The sequence below is a fragment of the Podarcis muralis genome, chromosome 1 (genome assembly GCF_964188315.1).
Source record: "Podarcis muralis chromosome 1, rPodMur119.hap1.1, whole genome shotgun sequence".
NCBI lineage: Eukaryota > Metazoa > Chordata > Lepidosauria > Squamata > Lacertidae > Podarcis > Podarcis muralis.
In genome coordinates this window covers 66524032-66543576 of record NC_135655.1, presented here as the reverse complement: position 1 = coordinate 66543576, position 19545 = coordinate 66524032, and the positions used below count along the sequence as shown (strand labels likewise).

General features: G+C 42.9%; 1 protein-coding gene across 1 annotated transcript in view; it reads left to right on the top strand.

Annotated features, from left to right (window-relative positions):
• The first annotated feature begins 558 nt into the window (after positions 1 to 558).
• BMAL1 (basic helix-loop-helix ARNT like 1) overlaps positions 559 to 19545 on the top strand; it is a 44621-nt gene continuing 25634 nt past the window's right edge. The window contains exon 1 of the mRNA XM_028730905.2: positions 559 to 747. The gene's annotated coding sequence lies outside the window, so the exon portion shown is untranslated. The remainder of the gene's footprint in view (positions 748 to 19545) is intronic.

The window sequence follows — 19545 nt, the reverse complement described above, 5'->3', positions numbered from 1 at the left end:
CCGCGCGCCGTTCCCGGGGGAGGGGGGGCCTCCCCGCGAGGAGCGAAAACGCGCAGAGGCAGCGAAATCCCTGAGAAGAAAAACAGACTCCGCTGTCTCCGCCCCGCTCTGACGACAGCGCTCTGACGACAGCGACGCTCGCGCGCGCGCAGGGAAAGCTGGAGCCCGCGCTCGGCGCTACAGCAGGGAGACATCCGGGTCCCACCCGTCCCAAACAGTCACTTACGCAACCGTTAAGAGGAGCAACAACAGGCCGGCAGGAAAGAGCGCGCGCGGAGGGGGGGAGCCTCGCTCCTCCTCCTCCTCTTCTCCTCCGCTCTCCCTCGCTTCCCCGCCGCCTCACAAGTTACAGCCCTTTAAACAGGCGGGAGGAACGAGAGCGTTGATCCCCTTTCCCGACGCGTTTCTCTCTTCTGCCGACGCCGCCGGTTGGACGGCCGGGGCGGAGGGCGGGACCGCGAAGCCTCTCTCGGCTGCCCATTGGGCGTCGTGCCCGCGTAGCTTTGTCCCGCGATTGGTCGGGAGGCGGGCCGGGGCTTGGTGCGGGGGGAGAAGCCATTGGCTGGAAAGTAGGTTAGTGGTGCGACGTTCAGTGGCAAGCCAGGCGGAAAGTAGGTCAGGTATAGGGGGCTGCTCGCGCCGGGCGGCGTCGCTTGTGTTGCCATCCCGCGCGCCGTTGTGGGGGCTGCGCACTGTCACCCCCACGCACCTCCCCCCCCCGCTCGCCGCCGCCGCCCTTCTGAAACGGTGAGGAACGGGACCGGGGGAGCGCTTCCCTTCCGCAGTCAGGCTGGGGAGGAGGGCAGAGATGGAGGTGGCGAGGGAGGGGAGCGGGAGAGCTGGTGGAGGAGATTCCTGCTCGGTGACTTCAGTGCGGGGAAGCGGGGGATCCCTGCCGGCGAAATGCGGAGCCCCTCTCGACTCCTGTCAGGTGTGGGGAGAGGTGGCTCTCCTTCGGGCTGCGCTGCTGCCTTCTGCGTGTTGCCCGTGGGTGGGTGGGAGTGCGCGGAAAGCGCGGGTCTGGGTGCATGTGTGAAATCTCTCTCACGCATACCAGGGCGCTTATGCCCGAGACTTTTCCCGGGGGGGGGGGAGGGCGGCGGGTTGCCCAACAGATTAAACGCATCTACTCCTCTGGATGAGGACTTGAGGTAGTTTTCCTCCTCGGGGCCTCCGGGTCGGTGCACTGGAGAGGGAGAAGGGGGCTCGCATGCACACGCGGGGAAATTATCCCCTTTCCCTGTGTTTCTTGGGCTTATTTCTGGGATATTTGCTAAGGAGCGATAAGGAAACGGGATTAGATTGTCTTCCTCTGGACCAGAGAACAGGGAGCGGAGTATGTTTACCTAGGGCTGTCCTATTAACAAAACAACAGAAAACCTATATACATGCAGTGTTACTTGGGTGGTATTCTGGACAGAGGTTTTTTCAAACAAAAATTCAGTGGACAGGGTGGGAATGGTACTGGCATTGTAAATCCACAGCCCATCCTCTTATTATTATTTTAGAAACAAAGTTGTGGTCAACTGAGCAACTAGTAAGGCCTTAGTAACTGACCTTAATTTTAAAATATAACTCATGCAAACTTAGTAAGAGGCAAAACTTGGGAGACAAAAGATGAATGGGCCTTGTGTTTCTGGGAGGATAAAGCTGACTTGCAGTGGGACTTACTCCCTGCTAATTATACATAAGATCACGATCTTATTTCCTTTTCCTGGGTTCTGGTTCTTTTAGTGGAGATGTCATATGTATTTCTTAATACACTGTTTTTTGGTTCAGATTTATGACCAAGGCAAATAATTATGTGTTGGATAAAATGATTTGTCCTGCTCATAAATCTGAACTAGATACTATGATTGTTCAATAAAGATAGCATTTGTGTCTTCTTTCTTGCTCTTATTGAGTTTGTATCCATCAAGCATATTACACTCTTAAAAACCTTGTCTTTTGTATCATTTTAACCAATACCAAAATCACTCTCTTGCGACAATGTTGCTGCCCATCTTAATGCATGGTGATATATTTGTCAGGTGGCCCCTGAACATAGGAGGATTTACTCAAACTCACTCTTAAGTAAAGTTTGAATAGAGCAAAATCTCTGATGTATTGTAATTTTGTCAAGAAAAAGTACCGAAAGAGGACATTAAAATGCTTGAATGGGAAAAAGGCAAATAGTTTTGTAAGTGCTTGGTGAGTTAACTTCGTAGTTATTAATGAAGTTTCCAAAGCTCACTTGTAGGGCATTTGCTTGGCATGCAGAATCTCCCAAGTAGGACTGGGAATGTCACCAGTCTGAAACCTTGGAAACCCACTCCCAGTCAGTATAGAGGATACTGAGCTGGATTGACCAATGATCTGATTCAGTATAAGACAGCTTCCTAGATAAGAGTGATGTTTAAGAGCATAATCCACTCTTCATCGGGGTGGATAACTGGTGGCCTTCCAGATGTTGCTTGACTGTAACTACCATCATCCTTGAACATCAGCCATGCTGGCTGAGGCTGATCAAGTTGTAGTCCAGAGGTTCTCTACCCCTGTTCCACATGTTATTTGTAAGTCCTACTGTGTCCAGTGGAGCTTACTCAAAGTGTATTTAGGATTGCAGCCTATATATTCATGTATGATAACCTGTTGACTGAAAACCATCTAGTGTATGCGCCACCATGCAATAGGAGTATGTTGCATTGTTCACATTATCTCTGCTGGGGGATTCTGTGCCTATTAAATTGAGTCAGTAGTGGATATGTTGGCCATTTGCGTAACCTTCAGTGGCTATGTTAATTTAGTTTCCCTGTTTTCCTGAGCAAAGTGAGCTCCTTGATTCCAGACTTTGATCAAAATCAACATTTGTGTTGTGCTGATTGCTTATTCCAGCAATTAGAGCAATCAGAAGAGATATGGAAGGTGCTTACAAGTTGTTCAGATGAGGCAGAGGCGAATTTAGGGCAATACAACTGGTTCTGCCACATTGGGTACCAAGCCTAGGGGGTGCCATAGGATGTCACTACTATGAAATAGTGAATTAAGCAGACTGGAAGGTGAGAAGGAGTGGTACCGAATTTTGACCATGCACAGGGCACTGCTGAAATTTAAAAGACCAAAGTCCACCCCTAGATGAGGCATATTATCAGTCCATTTGTCCTTAGATGAAAGAGAACCAGAGAGGCAAAGTATGGACTAAGAATCAATTTCTTACAAGATTAAATGCACTTGTGAAAGCTTATGTGTTCTGGATATAGTATGATGCATGTGTAAGCCCACAGGGTATATGTAGTTCTGCTTGATACATTGAAACTTGTTGAGGCTGCAATTCTAACCATACTTAAATTGAGCCACACTGAGGTCCAAGGAAGTTCTTCAGTGGTAATTACATCTGAATAAGTATGGTTAGAATGGTAGCCTCACCTGGGATTAAGAGATTTCTAAGCATTTTATAAAGTTCACTTTAGTGTTGTACTTGCATTGGTCCCAATGCAGTGCCATTAATATGACATCCTGAGTTCATGTAATAGATGTGGGCTGGTGGAATTCCCTTGCTGCTGTTCAGAATATTTATATTTGTAAACAAGGCAAGATGACAGCTCTAGTTCTGGCTTTGCACCATGGGAAGTCCACATCAAGCATGCACATAAGACTGTAATTGTAGTTCTATGTGCACTTACTTGCTGCATTGAACTTTGTGGGACTTTAATTTATGAGTAAAAATGTGTAGGCTGTTGTAAAAATCAAATTTGAGTTAATATTTTTTAAATGCATGGTGGGAAAAGGGGGTAGGAGTTACTGCTTTAAACAAAAGAAACAAACTAGTGCTGCATCAGCCAGTGTGGTGTAGTGGTTAAGAGCGGTAGTCTCATAATCTGGGGAACCGGGTTTGCGTCCCCGCTCCTCCACATGCAGCTGCTGGGTGACCTTGGGCCAGTCACACGTCTCTGAAGTCTCTCAGCCCCACTCACCTCACAGAGTGTTTGTTGTGGGGGAGGAAGGGAAAGGAGAATGTTAGCCGCTTTGAGACTCCTGAAGGGGGGTGAAAGGCGGGATATCAAATCCAAACTCCTCCTCTTCTTCTCTAGTGCTTTAGCAGCATAGAAAGGAACACACAGCCACCAAGGGTCTGCATTTCCAAAAATAGCATGGATATGAGTTAGGAGCCATGGTCTTGTCACTTAATGCCACAGGCACTATCCAGTGAGTGCTCACCATGTTTTAACACCATGTTTCAAGAGTAGCAATGAGTGTGCTTGCTTAGAGGAGGATCACTTCCCCAGCAACAAAAATATTTTGAGTACTAAAAAAATCACAAACAGAAATATTACCTTGAGCATAGTTCCCATGCAACAAATTAGTCACACATACATTTTGCTGTAAATTGATCACCTAAGAGATTACTGAGTGCATTGAAACGAACGGAAATGACTTCCAAGAAAGTGTGTTCAGAACTAGGTTGTCAATGAAAGAGGATAATTCTAATACTTCAGATAAACTGTTACTTGATGTAGCTGTAATGGTCTAAAAATAAATTGTTTTATTTGGTTTGAGAACCTACCCAGTAGTAAACTCCAAATTGATAGCCATAAATGATGCCCTTAAATTAAACAGAGTAGAGAAGGTAAAAATACTACAGTTAAAAATGCTGCATTTATAAAACTCTTCATGCTTTCTGCATGCTTAACCACAGTTTCTAGGTGACAACCCAAACAGAAAATGCTACAGTCTTTTTTGAAATAATGGCTTTGGGAAGGCTAGAGTTCTGTAGTGTGGGGCATTCTAGAACTGGAGTATATCCTGTTACTGCCTTGCATGGTATTTTTTCAACTTTCGAGACCATGTGGGAAGAGCCAGATATGTAAGGACCAAAGCATGAAAGTCATATTTATTTGAACCAAGTACAGAATTAGAAGCCTAATGGTGTGTTTCACTGACTAGGTGTCCATAAAATTGATCTTGTGCCTTACAAGTTGTTGTTGAATACACACACACACACAGAGAGAGAGAGAGAGAGAGCGCGAGAGAGAGAGAGAGAGTTGGTATCCTCATAGGGAGTTTATTGAGCCTTCCCACCCGCTTCCTCCTCACTGAACTCCATGTGCTCTACAACAGACCCAACCATTGCCATGAATGTGAGGCCCTTTGGTGCTAGAGAGGAGCAGATCTCTTGATAACTTCATGGGAAATGTTATTCAAGGCACCTCTCAAATGTACATAAGTATATTTCTGGTATTAAAAGAGCTAGAAAGTTTTCATGTGGGTAAGGGGCCAAATCAAGAAAGTGAGGAAGAAACAGTCAGTGCTTTAGAATAGTATTTATATTACTTCACAATGCATTTTACCAACTCCCAGGGTAAACAAATAACCAATTGTATCTTGCAAGTGATAGAAAAGTGTTACAAGCCACATTTAGTAAGTTTACATTTTTTTGCCTTTTTGATTTTGTTGGAAAGCAGAAAGCAATAGAATACACTTATCTAGATTTTTGGTAGTGCATACTAACTTGATAGAAATTAAGCCCATTGGCTATAAAGGTATGCTGTGGTAATTCTAATAAATTCTTTGAATAGAGAATATGGGCAATATTTATTCTGTACTCAAATTTTAAAGTTTGACCTACTTCTGTATAATTTAGGTGGCCACAAGTTCTGTAAAATTATCATTTTTTTGAGTCAAACATTCTGGAAGGTATTGAACATTAAATTTAAGAGCTTACATTTATGTAACGATACTTACAGGGTGTGAAAGGTACCTTCTACCTTTTTACAGGGTATGTATGTAGATTGGAAACACTGCTTCTGCCATGCTCCACTAACAACCACAATGTCATTGGCTATTGTAAAGATGCAACCTTTGTTCCCCTTACCAGAACTTCACTGGTAAGCCTATCCTACGGCATAATAGTTTTACAAGGTACATTTAAAGCCTCTTCCAGCCTAGGTTAGTGACTTGATCCTTTTTCCTGCAAAAGGATAGGAAAGTACCCTCCTACTGAGATAAATGGAAAAATCCAACAATTTCCTCCATTTCCTTCCATTGATTTGTGTGGGTATATTTTTAATGTGGTTATATTGCCACTGATGTTTACCTTCTTTTCTATGCAGAATGCCTGCAGCTCATTTTTTCATCATCCCCACCACACACACATTGTTATGAGTTCCAGCAGTTCTCCCCACAGCTCTCTTAAGATGTGAGTTGATGCTGGCTTGTGTTTCATCTCATTCTCACCAAGTTTGGGGGGGGGGACCACCCCAGGTTGGCAACATATTAGCTTGGTGCACATGAACTTGCAGAGAAGTTACAGCAAATGCTGTTTGACTACTAAGTCATTCTTCAAGGTTAAGATACACTTTTGGGGTTACTTGTTTGGAGATGGAAGGTGTGCTGGTTAAACAAAAAGACTTGCCTTGCTTGTGAACTGACTTAAGTCAACGTTCAGTGGAGTAATTTTTCTTAGTAATTTTTCACCTCTTACTAAATGTACACAGAACAACAGAACAATGGGAGAATGTATAGCACAGAAATGAGCACATGTGTTGCAAGTGGAAAACCACAGAGACAATTTCTGGCATTTATCTCTGGTTGTAGGGATGGGAAAGACTTGTGCTTGAGAACTTAAAGACTTATCAGCTAGTCAGCATAGACACATGGACTTGGATTGGTAAAGGTTTGGTATAAGGCAGCCTCATTTATTCAGTGAGAGAATCTCTATATGGTCCCTATTGCATTTTTCTAACCTGTTTTTCATTTTTTCCAACTACTTCTAATGTAGCATACACTTGGCAATAAAAAATATTCAATATATGTATTCTTCTCTTTGGAACTTTGTTATACTTAAACAGTTTATAATGGAAAAGGAAAACCCTTTGATATCTAATAATTGAGTCTCAATAACGTGATACCTAGGATCCCTAAAAGCAGAGCAAAAATGTTTGTGACCTTTTCTGTAAACCTGAAAGAGAACATCATCCCCTTTGCGCTGCTTTGGGCAACAAGTAATACCTAAAATGAGCTTTGAACTCTTTTAACACTGTCAGACTCTTGGCTGTCCTCCAACAGTGAAGCAACTAACATGAAGAGCAGTAAAACTTGTTGATAAATTATCCCTCCTTCCTGCTTTGTTCTTATAAATAAGCCAGTGTGTAATTCTGAGTTAATTGTGTCCGGAAAGATCATTTTAGGAGAAAAAGGAGACACTTCCAGGTCATCTTTTCTCACCTATGATGGCAATGAGTATTAGTTGGCACCCATGAACTTGGTAACCTTTTCAGCCTCCTGCTATTTGAGAAGTTTGGTATTAAGAGACTCAACAGCCAAGAGATGTTTCCAAGTCAGCTGCAGGAGCTGGAACAGCTTGTGATGTTGGTGTGATGCCACACTGTAGTGTGTTGGGTTAATTTCTAGTAGGAATGGTGCCAGTGGGCTACTCCTACAGCAAACAATATTGCCTGTGAATGGCATATCCTAGTCTAAAGATCTTGTAACTCCATTCACAACTCACTGAAGCTTATTCACACTCTAGTATACACATTAACAGCCTGATCCTGTGTGTGAATACTGAAAAGAAAATCCTATTGATTTCAGTGATACCCTCAGGTAATTTTGCAGGGCGAGGATTATTGATAGCATTGGAACTTGCTTTCTAATCAGTGCTTAGGTTACCAATCTTAGGTTCCAGTCCTGGGTACTTTTAATATATTGATGTGATTGATTGATTGATTGATTGATTGATTTAAAAGCATTTCTAGACTGCATCATATTTTTAAAGTTCCCTAAGTGGTATATGAAAACAGTATAAAAACAAAACAAAAAACCCCAATATAATAAAACCGAATCAGGTAAACACAGGAATTTAATAGCACAATCCAACCTTGTGTATAAATGAAAGCCTGAGCAAAAAGATATGCCTTCACAAAACATCTGAAGCAACTAATATATGGCAGGGGGAAGAGCATTCCATAGTTCAGGGGCAACAGCAGAAAATGCCCATTTTCTGGTCACTGCCCTGTGATAGTCTGTTGGGTATAATTTCCCTAGGTGATATAAGTGATTACAGGTCTATACAGGGCAGCCGGTCAGGTTACTTGGTCCCAAGCTGTTTAGAGCTTTATATGTTAGTAGCAATATCTTGGAACATGGCTGGTAGCTGTTTTATCCCTCAGTGCAGCTTTAATATTGATGTGTCCTGGCTGCAGCTTTTAAACCAGTCTTGAGGGAAGCCTCACACAGAGCACAATTCGGTAGTCCCATCACAAGGTTATCAATGCAAGGATCATGGTGGTCTAGCTTTCCCTTTCCAGGAAAGGGCGTAGTTGGCATACCAAGCTAAGTTAATAATAGGCTACTCTTGCCACAGGGGTTACCTGGGCCTCCAGGGAGAGATGAATCTAGGATCACTCCCAAACTATGTACCTGTTTCTTCAGGAGAGAGCAACTTCATTCAGTGCTGGCAAACTCCTCACCTCCCAGATGTGGGAACTGCTCACCCACAGAGTCTCCACCTTACCAGGATTCATTCTTTGATAGCTGGCCCTCACTTAACCCACCACTGCATCCAGGCAGTGGATAGGTATAGCCTCTACTGATTCAGATATAACAGAAAAATAGAACTGGATGTCAGCAGCATAGCAGTTATTTATTCTACTTAATGGTAATACTAGGCTAGACCTTTTTTATTGAAAAACATCCTTATTGCTGGATAATAATTCTGAATCATTAGCATTAAAATGGTTTGCTTTTGCCTTCTGGAATCTTCAGGCATTATCCGAGATGTTTCTGAAAGCAGGTTTGCTCTGCCTATATCACTGTCTACAATTATTTTTCCTTTTAATGTTTGCTGGTAAGCCTATATTGCTTACCATTTAAACATGGATTCTTACAAAAGCCCACTAAGCCTGCAGCCCTGCTTGTATTCTTAGGGCAAGATCCAACATTGCACTAGCAGACCTTCCCCTTCCTCCTCTTCCCCCATGCCTTCAATGTGCTCCAGAGGTTTTGACAGCTCCTGAAGCAAATTTTAGGGGCATGCATGGTGAGGGAAGGAGAAGAAGGGCCAGTCCCATCTGCACAGGTGAAGAGCCATAATACAAGTGGGCAGCCAATATTTCATATCACCCTTATTATTCTCTCCACTCTATAAACCCAAGTGTGACTTGGGTATAGCTGCTTCTTCATTTTGGCAAACACAATCATATTGTGCCCTCTGCCTGGAGCAAACTTTTATTTTCCTTTTTATACCCATGAAAAATAAGGTCGAGACAATGGCATGGAACTGATGCAGCCCTGAATATGTATGGGTTATGTGCTGCCTTCTGATCCTCTGGTGAAGGATTGCAAGTTGATCTCTGTCAGAATCCCTGAGAAATTGTTATCCATAAGTTCTCAAGTACTTCACAATCTGAAGACCCAGTTTGGCATCAAGTAATGGACTGGTTGCAGCCTGAGTTACAAACTGACTTGAGAGATCAGAAGGCAGCCTCCCCAGCCTGTTGGCCTACAGCTTCCATTGTCCCTGACCATTGGCCATGCTGGCTGGGAATAGTGGCTGTTGTAGTCCAAAACATCTGAAGGGTTGTCCTAAAACAACATTCCACACACTGCTTCCTCCTGGGAATTAAATCAGTTTACTCCCATTGATTTGAGCAGGACTAATCTAGATGTTGCTTGGATTTGTATCCAGTTGGGTTTACTGCATAGGAAGCCTGTTTAGGATTGAAGCCTAAATTTATACAGCTAGGAGAATTAAACTTTTTAGAGTTTTTTGTTTGTTTTGCACAGAACGCGCATCTGTAATATTTTTTATTTTGCTTGTCACATAATTGATTTGGTGACATTTGTTCCACATAAGCAGTACTGTCAGTTCCCATATGTTCTTGGCATAGTGCATTTAAAATTGGTTCATGTAAGCACTCATGTTTCAGTAAGTGAAGGGTAGTTAATAACTTCATAAGGGCAGGGGTAGACTTTAGTTTCAAAAAGAAAATCTGGAAACTACATTTAACCTCATTCTCTGCTGCAGCCTGTCAATCTGATTTCTGAATTGTCTAGTGCATCTTTGCCTTAGTTAATTTGCTTAGTGGAGAGGTTGGGATCTAGGATGGCAGCTCCAGTCCTTCTCTCCCCCCCCCCCCCATTTCCCTCTCTTTCTCTTTTTCTGTCTCCCCATGTGGAGAGCCCTACGGGCATCTGATGGCTCATTGATGAAGAAGTTTTAGATTAGATGGCTTGATCCCATAAGACAGTGCCTGTATTTTTAGGCAGTACCAATGGATCTGTGCAGGTTTCATTTTGCAAATCATAGAAACCCAGGCCAAGTTGCAACATTAACATATACTGTATGCAGCCCCTGATGTTTGAAACTCCTCTGTTTGGAAAGGGCCAGCGGTAGAGCACCGGCTTTGCACAGTACAATTCCTGGGATCGCCAGGATAAGGGAGCAAGTGAGGCGAAGGGGAAGTCCTCTGCTGTAATGGTTTTAGGGGTTGCTCGTGCGTAAGCAGGTGCCTATCTCCCCGGCTGGGTGCAAACACCTGGCTGGGTTGCCAAAGTGAACCTTTTCTGTCCAGACAGCCACTCACCCGTGGCTGACTCAATCGCTGGCAGAATCCGTGAGTGGGCGTTTCTTAAACTTCTTCCAGCTAAGAAGATCTTTGATGCCTAGTCTCCGCCTACCCTCTCTGTGCGGAAGCCTTCTGTGCAGGGAGGGCGTGGGCAACGGAGGACCCCTACTCTCCCCGCTCGTCCCAGGCAAGGAGTCATGGGACCGCCTCGCCACTTCCCCCAGCTGCCCCCCTTCTCCCCTGGTGCTACGCTGATTCTCTTCCCCAGAAGATGGGCTGCTCCTCCCGACCCTGGACGCTCTCTGGAATCCCTCTGGCTTTCGCTCTCCCCCTCCAGTACTGATGGCAGTTCCCTGACATCTGCCTTTGGAGATCTGTTTCCAATCAGAGCAGATCATATTGGATTAGGTGATGCAACTGTCTGATTTGGTATAGGGCAGTATTTTCCATTATAATTACCTATTTGGGTAAAGGGTGTATAAAATTGATAGCTTAAATTAAAAAAACAAAACACACACACACACACTGTAATTCGAGGTAGGGTCATCTAGATAGCAAGCTTGAAAATTTATTTTTGGTATTGCCTGAAGTTGAAGGGTGTTTGTTTTTTTTATCATCGCAATGGCATGAATAATATCCACTGCCAAGTGGTGACTTGCCACAGTAGGTTTAGAAGTGTCCCGACAGCAACATTATGAGACTTTTACTCACATTTCTGCATAGGATCTAGAATCTAAGGAACCGTTGAAAATTCTCCTTGTGCTGTAGACAGCTACTACAGTAGGTGGTTGCCCATGTAATTGTGTGTGCCTGCAGAAGGGTGGGAAACCTCAGACTCTCTGTCTAGCCTTTGGGACTCTCCCCATGCTACACCCCATCTCCAGCATTATTTTCATCCTCCTGGAGTGTTGGTGCCTGGCTGGAATGTGTACTTGGAACATTATAAAGACTGTTGTTTGCCTGGGTAGAGGGTATAAAGAGGTATGTGTAGAAACCAGTGTATTTTACACAGGTCAAATGTCTATTAATTACTCCACCCATTCTTACCTTTGTCACTGTCCACCACTGGCATGCAACCCTGGAAGATTGCCCAGACGGGAATGCAGCCTTTGGTCCTAAAAGGTTCCCACCCCAGCAGTAAATCCAGCATTTGTTGAACTCTTATCTGCTTTTGCCCAGAGTGTCTCTTTTCTGGCATAGGCCTCATGTCATTCAAAGGCTGCAGTCTTAAACATGCATCATACCTGGTGCATGGTTGTAATCCAAACATACTTGCCTGGAATTAAGCCCTGTTGGAATCAGTGGTTTTCGTTCCTAGTTGGCATAGTAAAGATAGTCCTATAAAGTTGCATACTTGATCCCTTGGGGGACATTCTATTAATTGAACAATGGTGGACAGGCTTAGTTCAAGGATTTATATTCTTTTTTCCAGTGATTTCTCTAAATAATGTTGTGCATGAAGCACATGTTTTAGGATAAGTGACTGTGGCAGGTCAACAATTCAGATTCTTCAGGAAATATAGTTTGTTTTGGTGACTGACAAGTAATGTGAAATGTTGAACACAGAAATATGTGTGTATGTCAATCCTGTTATTATGTGTGGTGTAAAAAAAATGTGGGAGTCAATGCTGCCTTTGCCAACTTGGTGCCCCATGTGATGTTTTGAACTACAGCTCCCATCAGACCTATTCAGTAGAGCCAAGCAGGCTGGTGCTGGTGGGACTTATAGTTCAAGACATCTGGAAGGCACAAGGTTGGTGAAGGATGGCTGGCCAGATGTACAGTAATGGTTTATGTTTAAAACTTAAAAAGGTAAAAGGTAAAGATACCCCTTCCCGTATGGGCCAGTCTTGACAGACTCTAGGGTTGTGCGCCCATCTCACTCAAGAGGCCGGGGGCCAGCGCTGTCCGGAGACACTTCCGGGTCACGTGGCCAGCGTGACATCGCTGCTCTGGCGAGCCAGAGCCGCACACGGAAACGCCGTTTACCTTCCCGCTAGTAAGCGGTCCCTATTTATCTACTTGCACCCGGGGGTGCTTTCGAACTGCTAGGTTGGCAGGCGCTGGGACCGAGCAACGGGAGCGCACCCCGCCGCAGGGATTCGAACCGCTGACCTTTTGATCGGCAAGCCCTAGGCGCTGAGGCTTTTACCCACAGCGCCACCCGCGTCCCTGTTTAAAACTTAGATTTCAGTATATCTTCCCCTAGGTGAATAGGAAGCTCTGTTTGATGTTCACAAGGTCCATAATTTATAACTGTAGATTAGAACGAGACCTTTTCCAAGGTTTTTGGCTTAGGGTGTTGTTTACATATGCAGGAAAAGTCAAAGTGCAATCCTTAGCACCTATTCTAGTGAGTAAGACTAAATGAAAATTTCCTCTGATTATACATGCCTGGATCACACTGCATGCATCCCTTTAAAATGTACCAAAAGCATCATAGCAGTTCTGCCTTTACAGTGATTGTTATGCAGCTTGAAATACTGTATATGTAAAGCTTGAGGTACATCTTTTGCTCACAGCGTACCTCTGTGAATAATCCTTACCAAAATGCATAAATGATATAGGAAGGCGTTACACAAGCTAATGTCAAACCATGGGCCAGGAGGTTGGTTTGGTTGAACACTTAACTGTAGAACTCGAACCATTTCCCCTGGTTTGGATGCAGTGCATGTTAAGGGAAAGTGGGAGTAAAAGCTTTCAAAATCCTACCCCCTTTAATGAGTCTGGGAGGAGACTAGTTTTGTTCATGTCTCACTGAACCATGGTTCAGTGTAGCAACTCAATGTGATTAAGTGTATTATAGACACTTGTTTCTTTTATAATCAATCCTGCAGTTTTTGGATAGCGTGAGAAACAAATATACAGAATAAGCAAACATGAAATGTAGGGTGATAGATTTTTACTACAGTTAAGGAAAAAATGTATAGTAAATTGGGACCTTTGCAAAAAATAATTTTCTAGTAAATTCTCTAATAAATACTGTAAATCAGAACACAGATGTTTACGTTCTCTAAATTTGTTTTGTTGCCCCTTTAAATCTGGGTGTTTTAATATGATACAGTTGACACAAGTATTTTCACAATTACACGAAGTGTGTGTGGTTCATATGATTGTGTCCCTGTTTGATGAAATGGACCGTTTTGAGGGCAGGCGAGGCTGAAAACAAACATAGAAAATAGTTGCCGATGGCTAATGCCAATGGCTAATGGACTTTGTATAGGCATGCAGGCAAATAAAACATGTAATGAGCTGGCTAGTAAGATCATTGCCTACTAAGAACATTTGGTGAAGTCTTTCTGCGTGTCCCATCACCTGCTGAGGTACAATTGGCAGGGATGTGCAAGAATCTCTTATGTCATGCCACCAAGAATGTGGAACTCCTTGCCTTGGGAGGTTTGTTTGGCTTTTACGAGCTTTTGATTTGGTAGCCTAAGGTAGAGGCAGTGCAGGTGCTAGTATTGCTCTTGAAGTACTAAAACAGATTGTTGCTAGCCACAAAGCTCAGAGCTGCACTAAAAATCAGAATGGATGTCTAGAACTGTAAATTGTCTGATACTGTAGCTGCTTAAAGATTTGCTTGTACTACTTGCAACAATGTATGAGGTTGTGATTTGTGGCCAGTTGGATAAAAAAGAGCACTTACGGTACACCTTTTTGAACGTTTATTGTGTTTATAATTCCTTGACTGTGTTTTTTAACCATCCCCTTGGACTTGTTCATATCTTTCCGAACCTAGAGGTAGGTCAGGTTTAACATGGCCAGAATGCAAGGCGATAACTCAGCTGCTATGGAAAAATGTCAGAGCTTTGAGTGAAGTTCAGTACACTATGAAAATGTGTATTCAACCTCAATCTGTATATATTTTGTGTAATTGCAGACCTTTCATTCATTAACATTTCCTATTGTTTATTTGGGGGGGAAATACTTTATTATTTTGGTGAGCCATGAGCCAAGTTATAGCTACCTACTGAGAGAAGTCATTTTAACATGCCATATCTCAGAATTTTATAATGTCTTTTTGGTGGACTCAGACATGCTTCATTCTGGGAGGGGCAGTCTTAGCATCCTTTAAAAAAAACAACCATTACATGTTGGCAGGCATTGGGAAGGAATCAAAGCACCACCCTCCAGTGATAAGGGTACATTCACCAACTTGTAAGCCAGCTCGATCCTACTCACCTAGCAGCCCACCATGGATGGACAAATCCATGTCCAAGCTTGATTGATTAATTGAGAAGTCTATGAGAGGGTCATATATGGTTGTATAATGAAATCAACTACATATCTATCTGGACAAAATATGGTGAAACATCCATAATAATGGTCTTCAAATTAATACAGATGCTGACAGACACTAACTTGTGGTGCCAACTTGGGGTCCATCCCATTCCAAGGCGTCAGAAAAGGTATTGCCCCTTTGCCTGCTCACTTAAAGCAAAAACATTCATTGAAACAGCCTCCTCTCTCTCCTTTGAACAAGCTACAGTATGCTTAAAAGTGGGAGAGAAGATGCTTCAAAAAGCACCTTTGCAAAGGGCTTTAAAACAGCCTTGTCTCCTGTTTGTGCCTCTGGAGGTTCAAATGGGAGTGGGGGAACTTTATTAAAGCCTTTACAAGTCTCACTGTGCTCCCCTTTTAATTTTAATGGGATTTGTATTATGGACCATTGGCAGACTTTTTGCTCCCTAATTTCTGATTACATTACGGTTTCTTAGTTTTGACATTATTTCATGTGCTTTATTGGGATAAATTCTGTGAATTGGTGTTGCCTAATTCTTTGGTGTGCGGTGTGAGTTCTGGCCATTTTCTGGTTTAAGATATTTGGGAAGGCAGACTTTTTGGGTCTGTTGTTCTAAGTAGCATTTGCTGCTAATGCCTGCTGGCTTATAAAAAAGGAAATATAAATACAGATATGAAATATAAATAAAATAGAATCAGATTAATTGTATATTGAAATAGCTTTACTTACAGGGATTACAGATTTCATTGACATATACAACTGATAGTCCTGTGTGCAGGAATATTTTACATTAGTGGCAATAAAGTTTAGGTTAAAAAGGGGCTCTCATTCTAAAGGTTGGGAATTACTGCTCTGTTTTCTTCTGTCTCTTCTGCCTCCTCTTCCTTTTCTCACTTCCTCTTCCTAGCCTTTTCACTTGCCCAAAAACTCACTTCCCTCAATCTTTCCCCCTTCATTTTTACTGTTTGTTTGAAAAACCCTTTAAGCATTCATTTCAGAGAAGTGTTTTTGAAAACAGGTTTGCATATGAGGCTGTAATGAAATGGCTATTAGTCATGATGCCTTAATGCATGGGTAGGCAAACTAAGGCCCGGGGGCCAGATGCGGCCCAATTGCCTTCTCAATCTGGCCCGCGGGTGGTCTGGGAATCAGCGTGTTTTTACATGAGTAGAATGTGCCCTTTTATTTAAAATGCATCTCTGGGTTATTTGTGGGGCACAGGAATTCGTTCATCCCCCCTCCCAATATAGTCCAGCCCCCCAGGTCTGAGGGACAGTGGACTGGCCCCCTGCTGAAAAAGTTTGCTGACCCCTGCCTTAATGGAACATCCATGGTCGGAGACTTTTTGCAGCTGAATGCTAGTTTCTGGGGAGTGACATTCCTGCTTGTAGGCTCCTGGAGGCATGTGCTTCTCTCCTTTGGGAAAAAGAGTGCCAGTCTAGATGTAGCTTTGTTTTCATCCTGCAGGGCTACTCTTACATTTTTCATAATTTTCCGTTCACAAAACACATGCAAAGTTGTTTGTTGGGAAGTCTGCATTGTATACTTTTGTCATTTGGGGATGCATAATGAAAGCAGGCACAACTTTCATCGTCGTATTTCTTTTGCTAAAAGAAGTGCGGTGCAGACATTGTTGGTAATTGCAAAAGAATGCCTTCGTGGTGTGGTGCACTTGTGATTCAGCAAGTGAGGAGTGATGTCTCGTTGGAAAGAAACAAGCATTGTTTTATGGTGACAGTAATTTTTCCTGTAGGCAGTGTTGGAGCTGGCAGTGCTTGCGTGTTGAGGTCTCACCTCCCAGATGGGTGCCTCAGCAGACTTTTTAAGTTGACCTACTTTTTTTTTTTTTTTTTTGCTCTGACCTTGATTTGCTCATTGAGGTGTTTATGTGCTCATGATCTGATTTGCTGCGTGATTAAATCAATCATGTGACGATAGGCAGAAGCCCTGAATCCAAATGCAGGCAGAGTCTGTGACTTGATCCCTGATTTCTGTTCAGTATCTCTCTGAGAAAATGTTTTAAGATAAAATAACAGAGGGAGAGTTGCAGCAGCGGCAGAATGCGATCCATCGAGAGCATGCCTTGGTTCTCTTCTACCAGGACTCTAATCAGGAAGTGGCCTAGATGGCATTCTTTCAAATAAATCCTTGAAGTATCTTGGCAACAGGCTTGGGGTCACAATATGAAGAACTTGGCTGTGGGTGTTCAGAGTATGTTACAGCAGGGCAGTGTTGCCTTGTTTGTGGGCTGTTTTGTGCAGTGCCTTGAGAAACAAGAGGAAAGATCTGTTGTCAGTGTGCTCTCTCATTACATTGTAATAAAATGAGTAGCTGCCGCCTGGCAGTTAACAAGTATTATACCAGAGGTTACTAATGACAGAGTATTTTTTTTAAAAGCACCCTCAGTGTAGTGGATTTTATAATGGTTATTGTTTTTAGCACACAGCTAGTATGAGGGAAGCAGTGCAGAGGGGGTGTTAAAGAAAGCAGAGTTAGAAGACATCCCAGATATGCATTGAAAAATATAGTGGCTTTCAATACATGTCCCACTGGCTTTGTTGGAAATTTGTTATTGTTGTTGTTAAATTTATAAATAAGCCACTCATCTGACCCATTAATAAGCACACCCCATCAAATTAATAAACCATAGTAAACCATCACACATTTAAAAATTCCCTATACAAGGCTGCCTTCAGATGTCTTCCAAAAGTCGTTTATTTCTTTGACATCTGACAGGAGGGTGTTCCACAGGGTGGATGTGACCGCCGAGCAGATTCTCTGCCTGGTTCTCTGTAACCTCACTTCTCACAATGAGGTAACTGCCAGAAGGTCCTCGGAGCTGGATCTCAGTGTCTGGGCTGAACGATGGGGGTAGAGATGCTTCTTCAGGTATACAGGGCTGTGACCACTTAGGGCTTTAAAGGCCAGCTCCAACACTTTGAATTGTGCATAGAAACATACTAGGAGCCAATGTAGATATTTCTGGACCCGTGTTATATGGTCCTGGAGCCTGCTCCCAGTCACCAGTCTGGCAGCCGCATTCTGGATTAGTTGTAATGTCTGAGTCACCGTCAAAGGTAGCCCCACATAGAGCATGTTGCAGTAATGATGATGATAATGATAATAATAATAATAATAATAATAAAATTATTTGTTCCCAGCCCTCCCCAGCCAGAGCTGGGCTCAGGGTGGCTAACATCATAAAACAAACGCAATATACAAAGAACATAAAAACAGACAATCAATTTATTAAAATTAAAATAGTAGTCCAAGTGGGAGATAACTGTAGCATATCTACTTAATATTTTACATGATTCTAGTACCTTAGTTATGTTAGGTTTCCTAGCCTTTCATCTTGATAGTGTAAACATCTTCCTGTTTCTTACTTATACCAAGAGTACAGCCATAAGCCCCATTGAATTCAATAGGACTTACTTCCAAGTAGACATGCTCAGGATTGCCCTGTAAATCATTAGGGCTGCCATGTTAATTTATTCCAGAGGTGGCTAACCTAAGAGGTTATTTTGTACCAGCTGCCAAGACTCCTAATCACCTGGCAGTCATTTTATTTTAGTTCATTTTAAAACTAAATGAAGTGAAAGTCCCCTCAACTTTGGAGAGACCCCCAACTCTTCAAAAAATATAGGCACCTTGCCTTGCCTTGCAGAGACAACTCTTCTTGCTCAGGTGCAACATAATTTCAGAAAGGTCTTAGGGCTCAGGAAGGAGCACTCCAGCTGATGGGCCACAGACTGTAGGTTTATGAAGTTGGCTACAACAAGAGAAATCTTTTTCACATCCAAATTATAGAAGTCGTTGCCCTGTGAAGCTCATTTGGGCTTTTTGCCACTTTCCACTGGTTGGTAAATGCTTTTTTCTTCCAGCAAACTTTTGCCTTAATTAGTAGATGTCATTTTACCTCTTTATTCTTGTCTGTTCTGTCTTAAACTGTTTGCTTCTAATATTTTATTATGAAGGGGCTATTTTAATGGTTTTTAACCGCCCTGAATTATGAGTAAATATTAAAAGGGTGGGGATATACATTCTTGTGCAAATAAGCATACAATGTGTTCTTCTTGGCTGCATATCAGTCTTACTCTATAATATGAAAATCTAACAATTAAAAAAGTTTTAGAAATTATGTAAGGCAACATACAAAAAGCAATGCTAACATTGAGAGCAGGAGGCTAAGTAGTAAAATTACATTTTAATTAGAGGTTATTGGGAAAAAATGTGTTTTGTGAACATGTAAATATTGAACTACAGGTGGTTTGCATAGTATGCTTCTTTGGGTTGGATACAGAGTAAAGTGCGCAGAGATGGGCTGAAGGAATTAAACTTCCCAACTCCATCTTTCCTGGAGGTCAGGAAATGTTGTTGAATGGGATGAGGGACTGAGGGAAAAGGAGGTTCCCAAAATGGGGCTGAGAAGCCATCTGTAAGCAGGGTTTCCATTCATGGAAAGTGCCTCAATCTAATGTTTGGCTGTGTGTGTGTGCCCCCCCCCCCCCATTTCCAGGGGCTTCATTTCAGTACTGACCCCCAATTATGTTCCAGTCCACACAGGAGAGCTTCTGTACATACATAGGTTAGGTTAGGGGCCTGGCAGGTGCCCAGTCACCTATCTATAAGAGTCTCCACCAAGGAAGTAACCAGGCTGAGAAACTTTTGTAAGTTGGGCAAGGGTTGGTACTTGTTCAGGCTGTTGAAAGTGGCTGGCACAGGCATGCTGAGACTTGTGAGTTAGTAAAAAGTTTT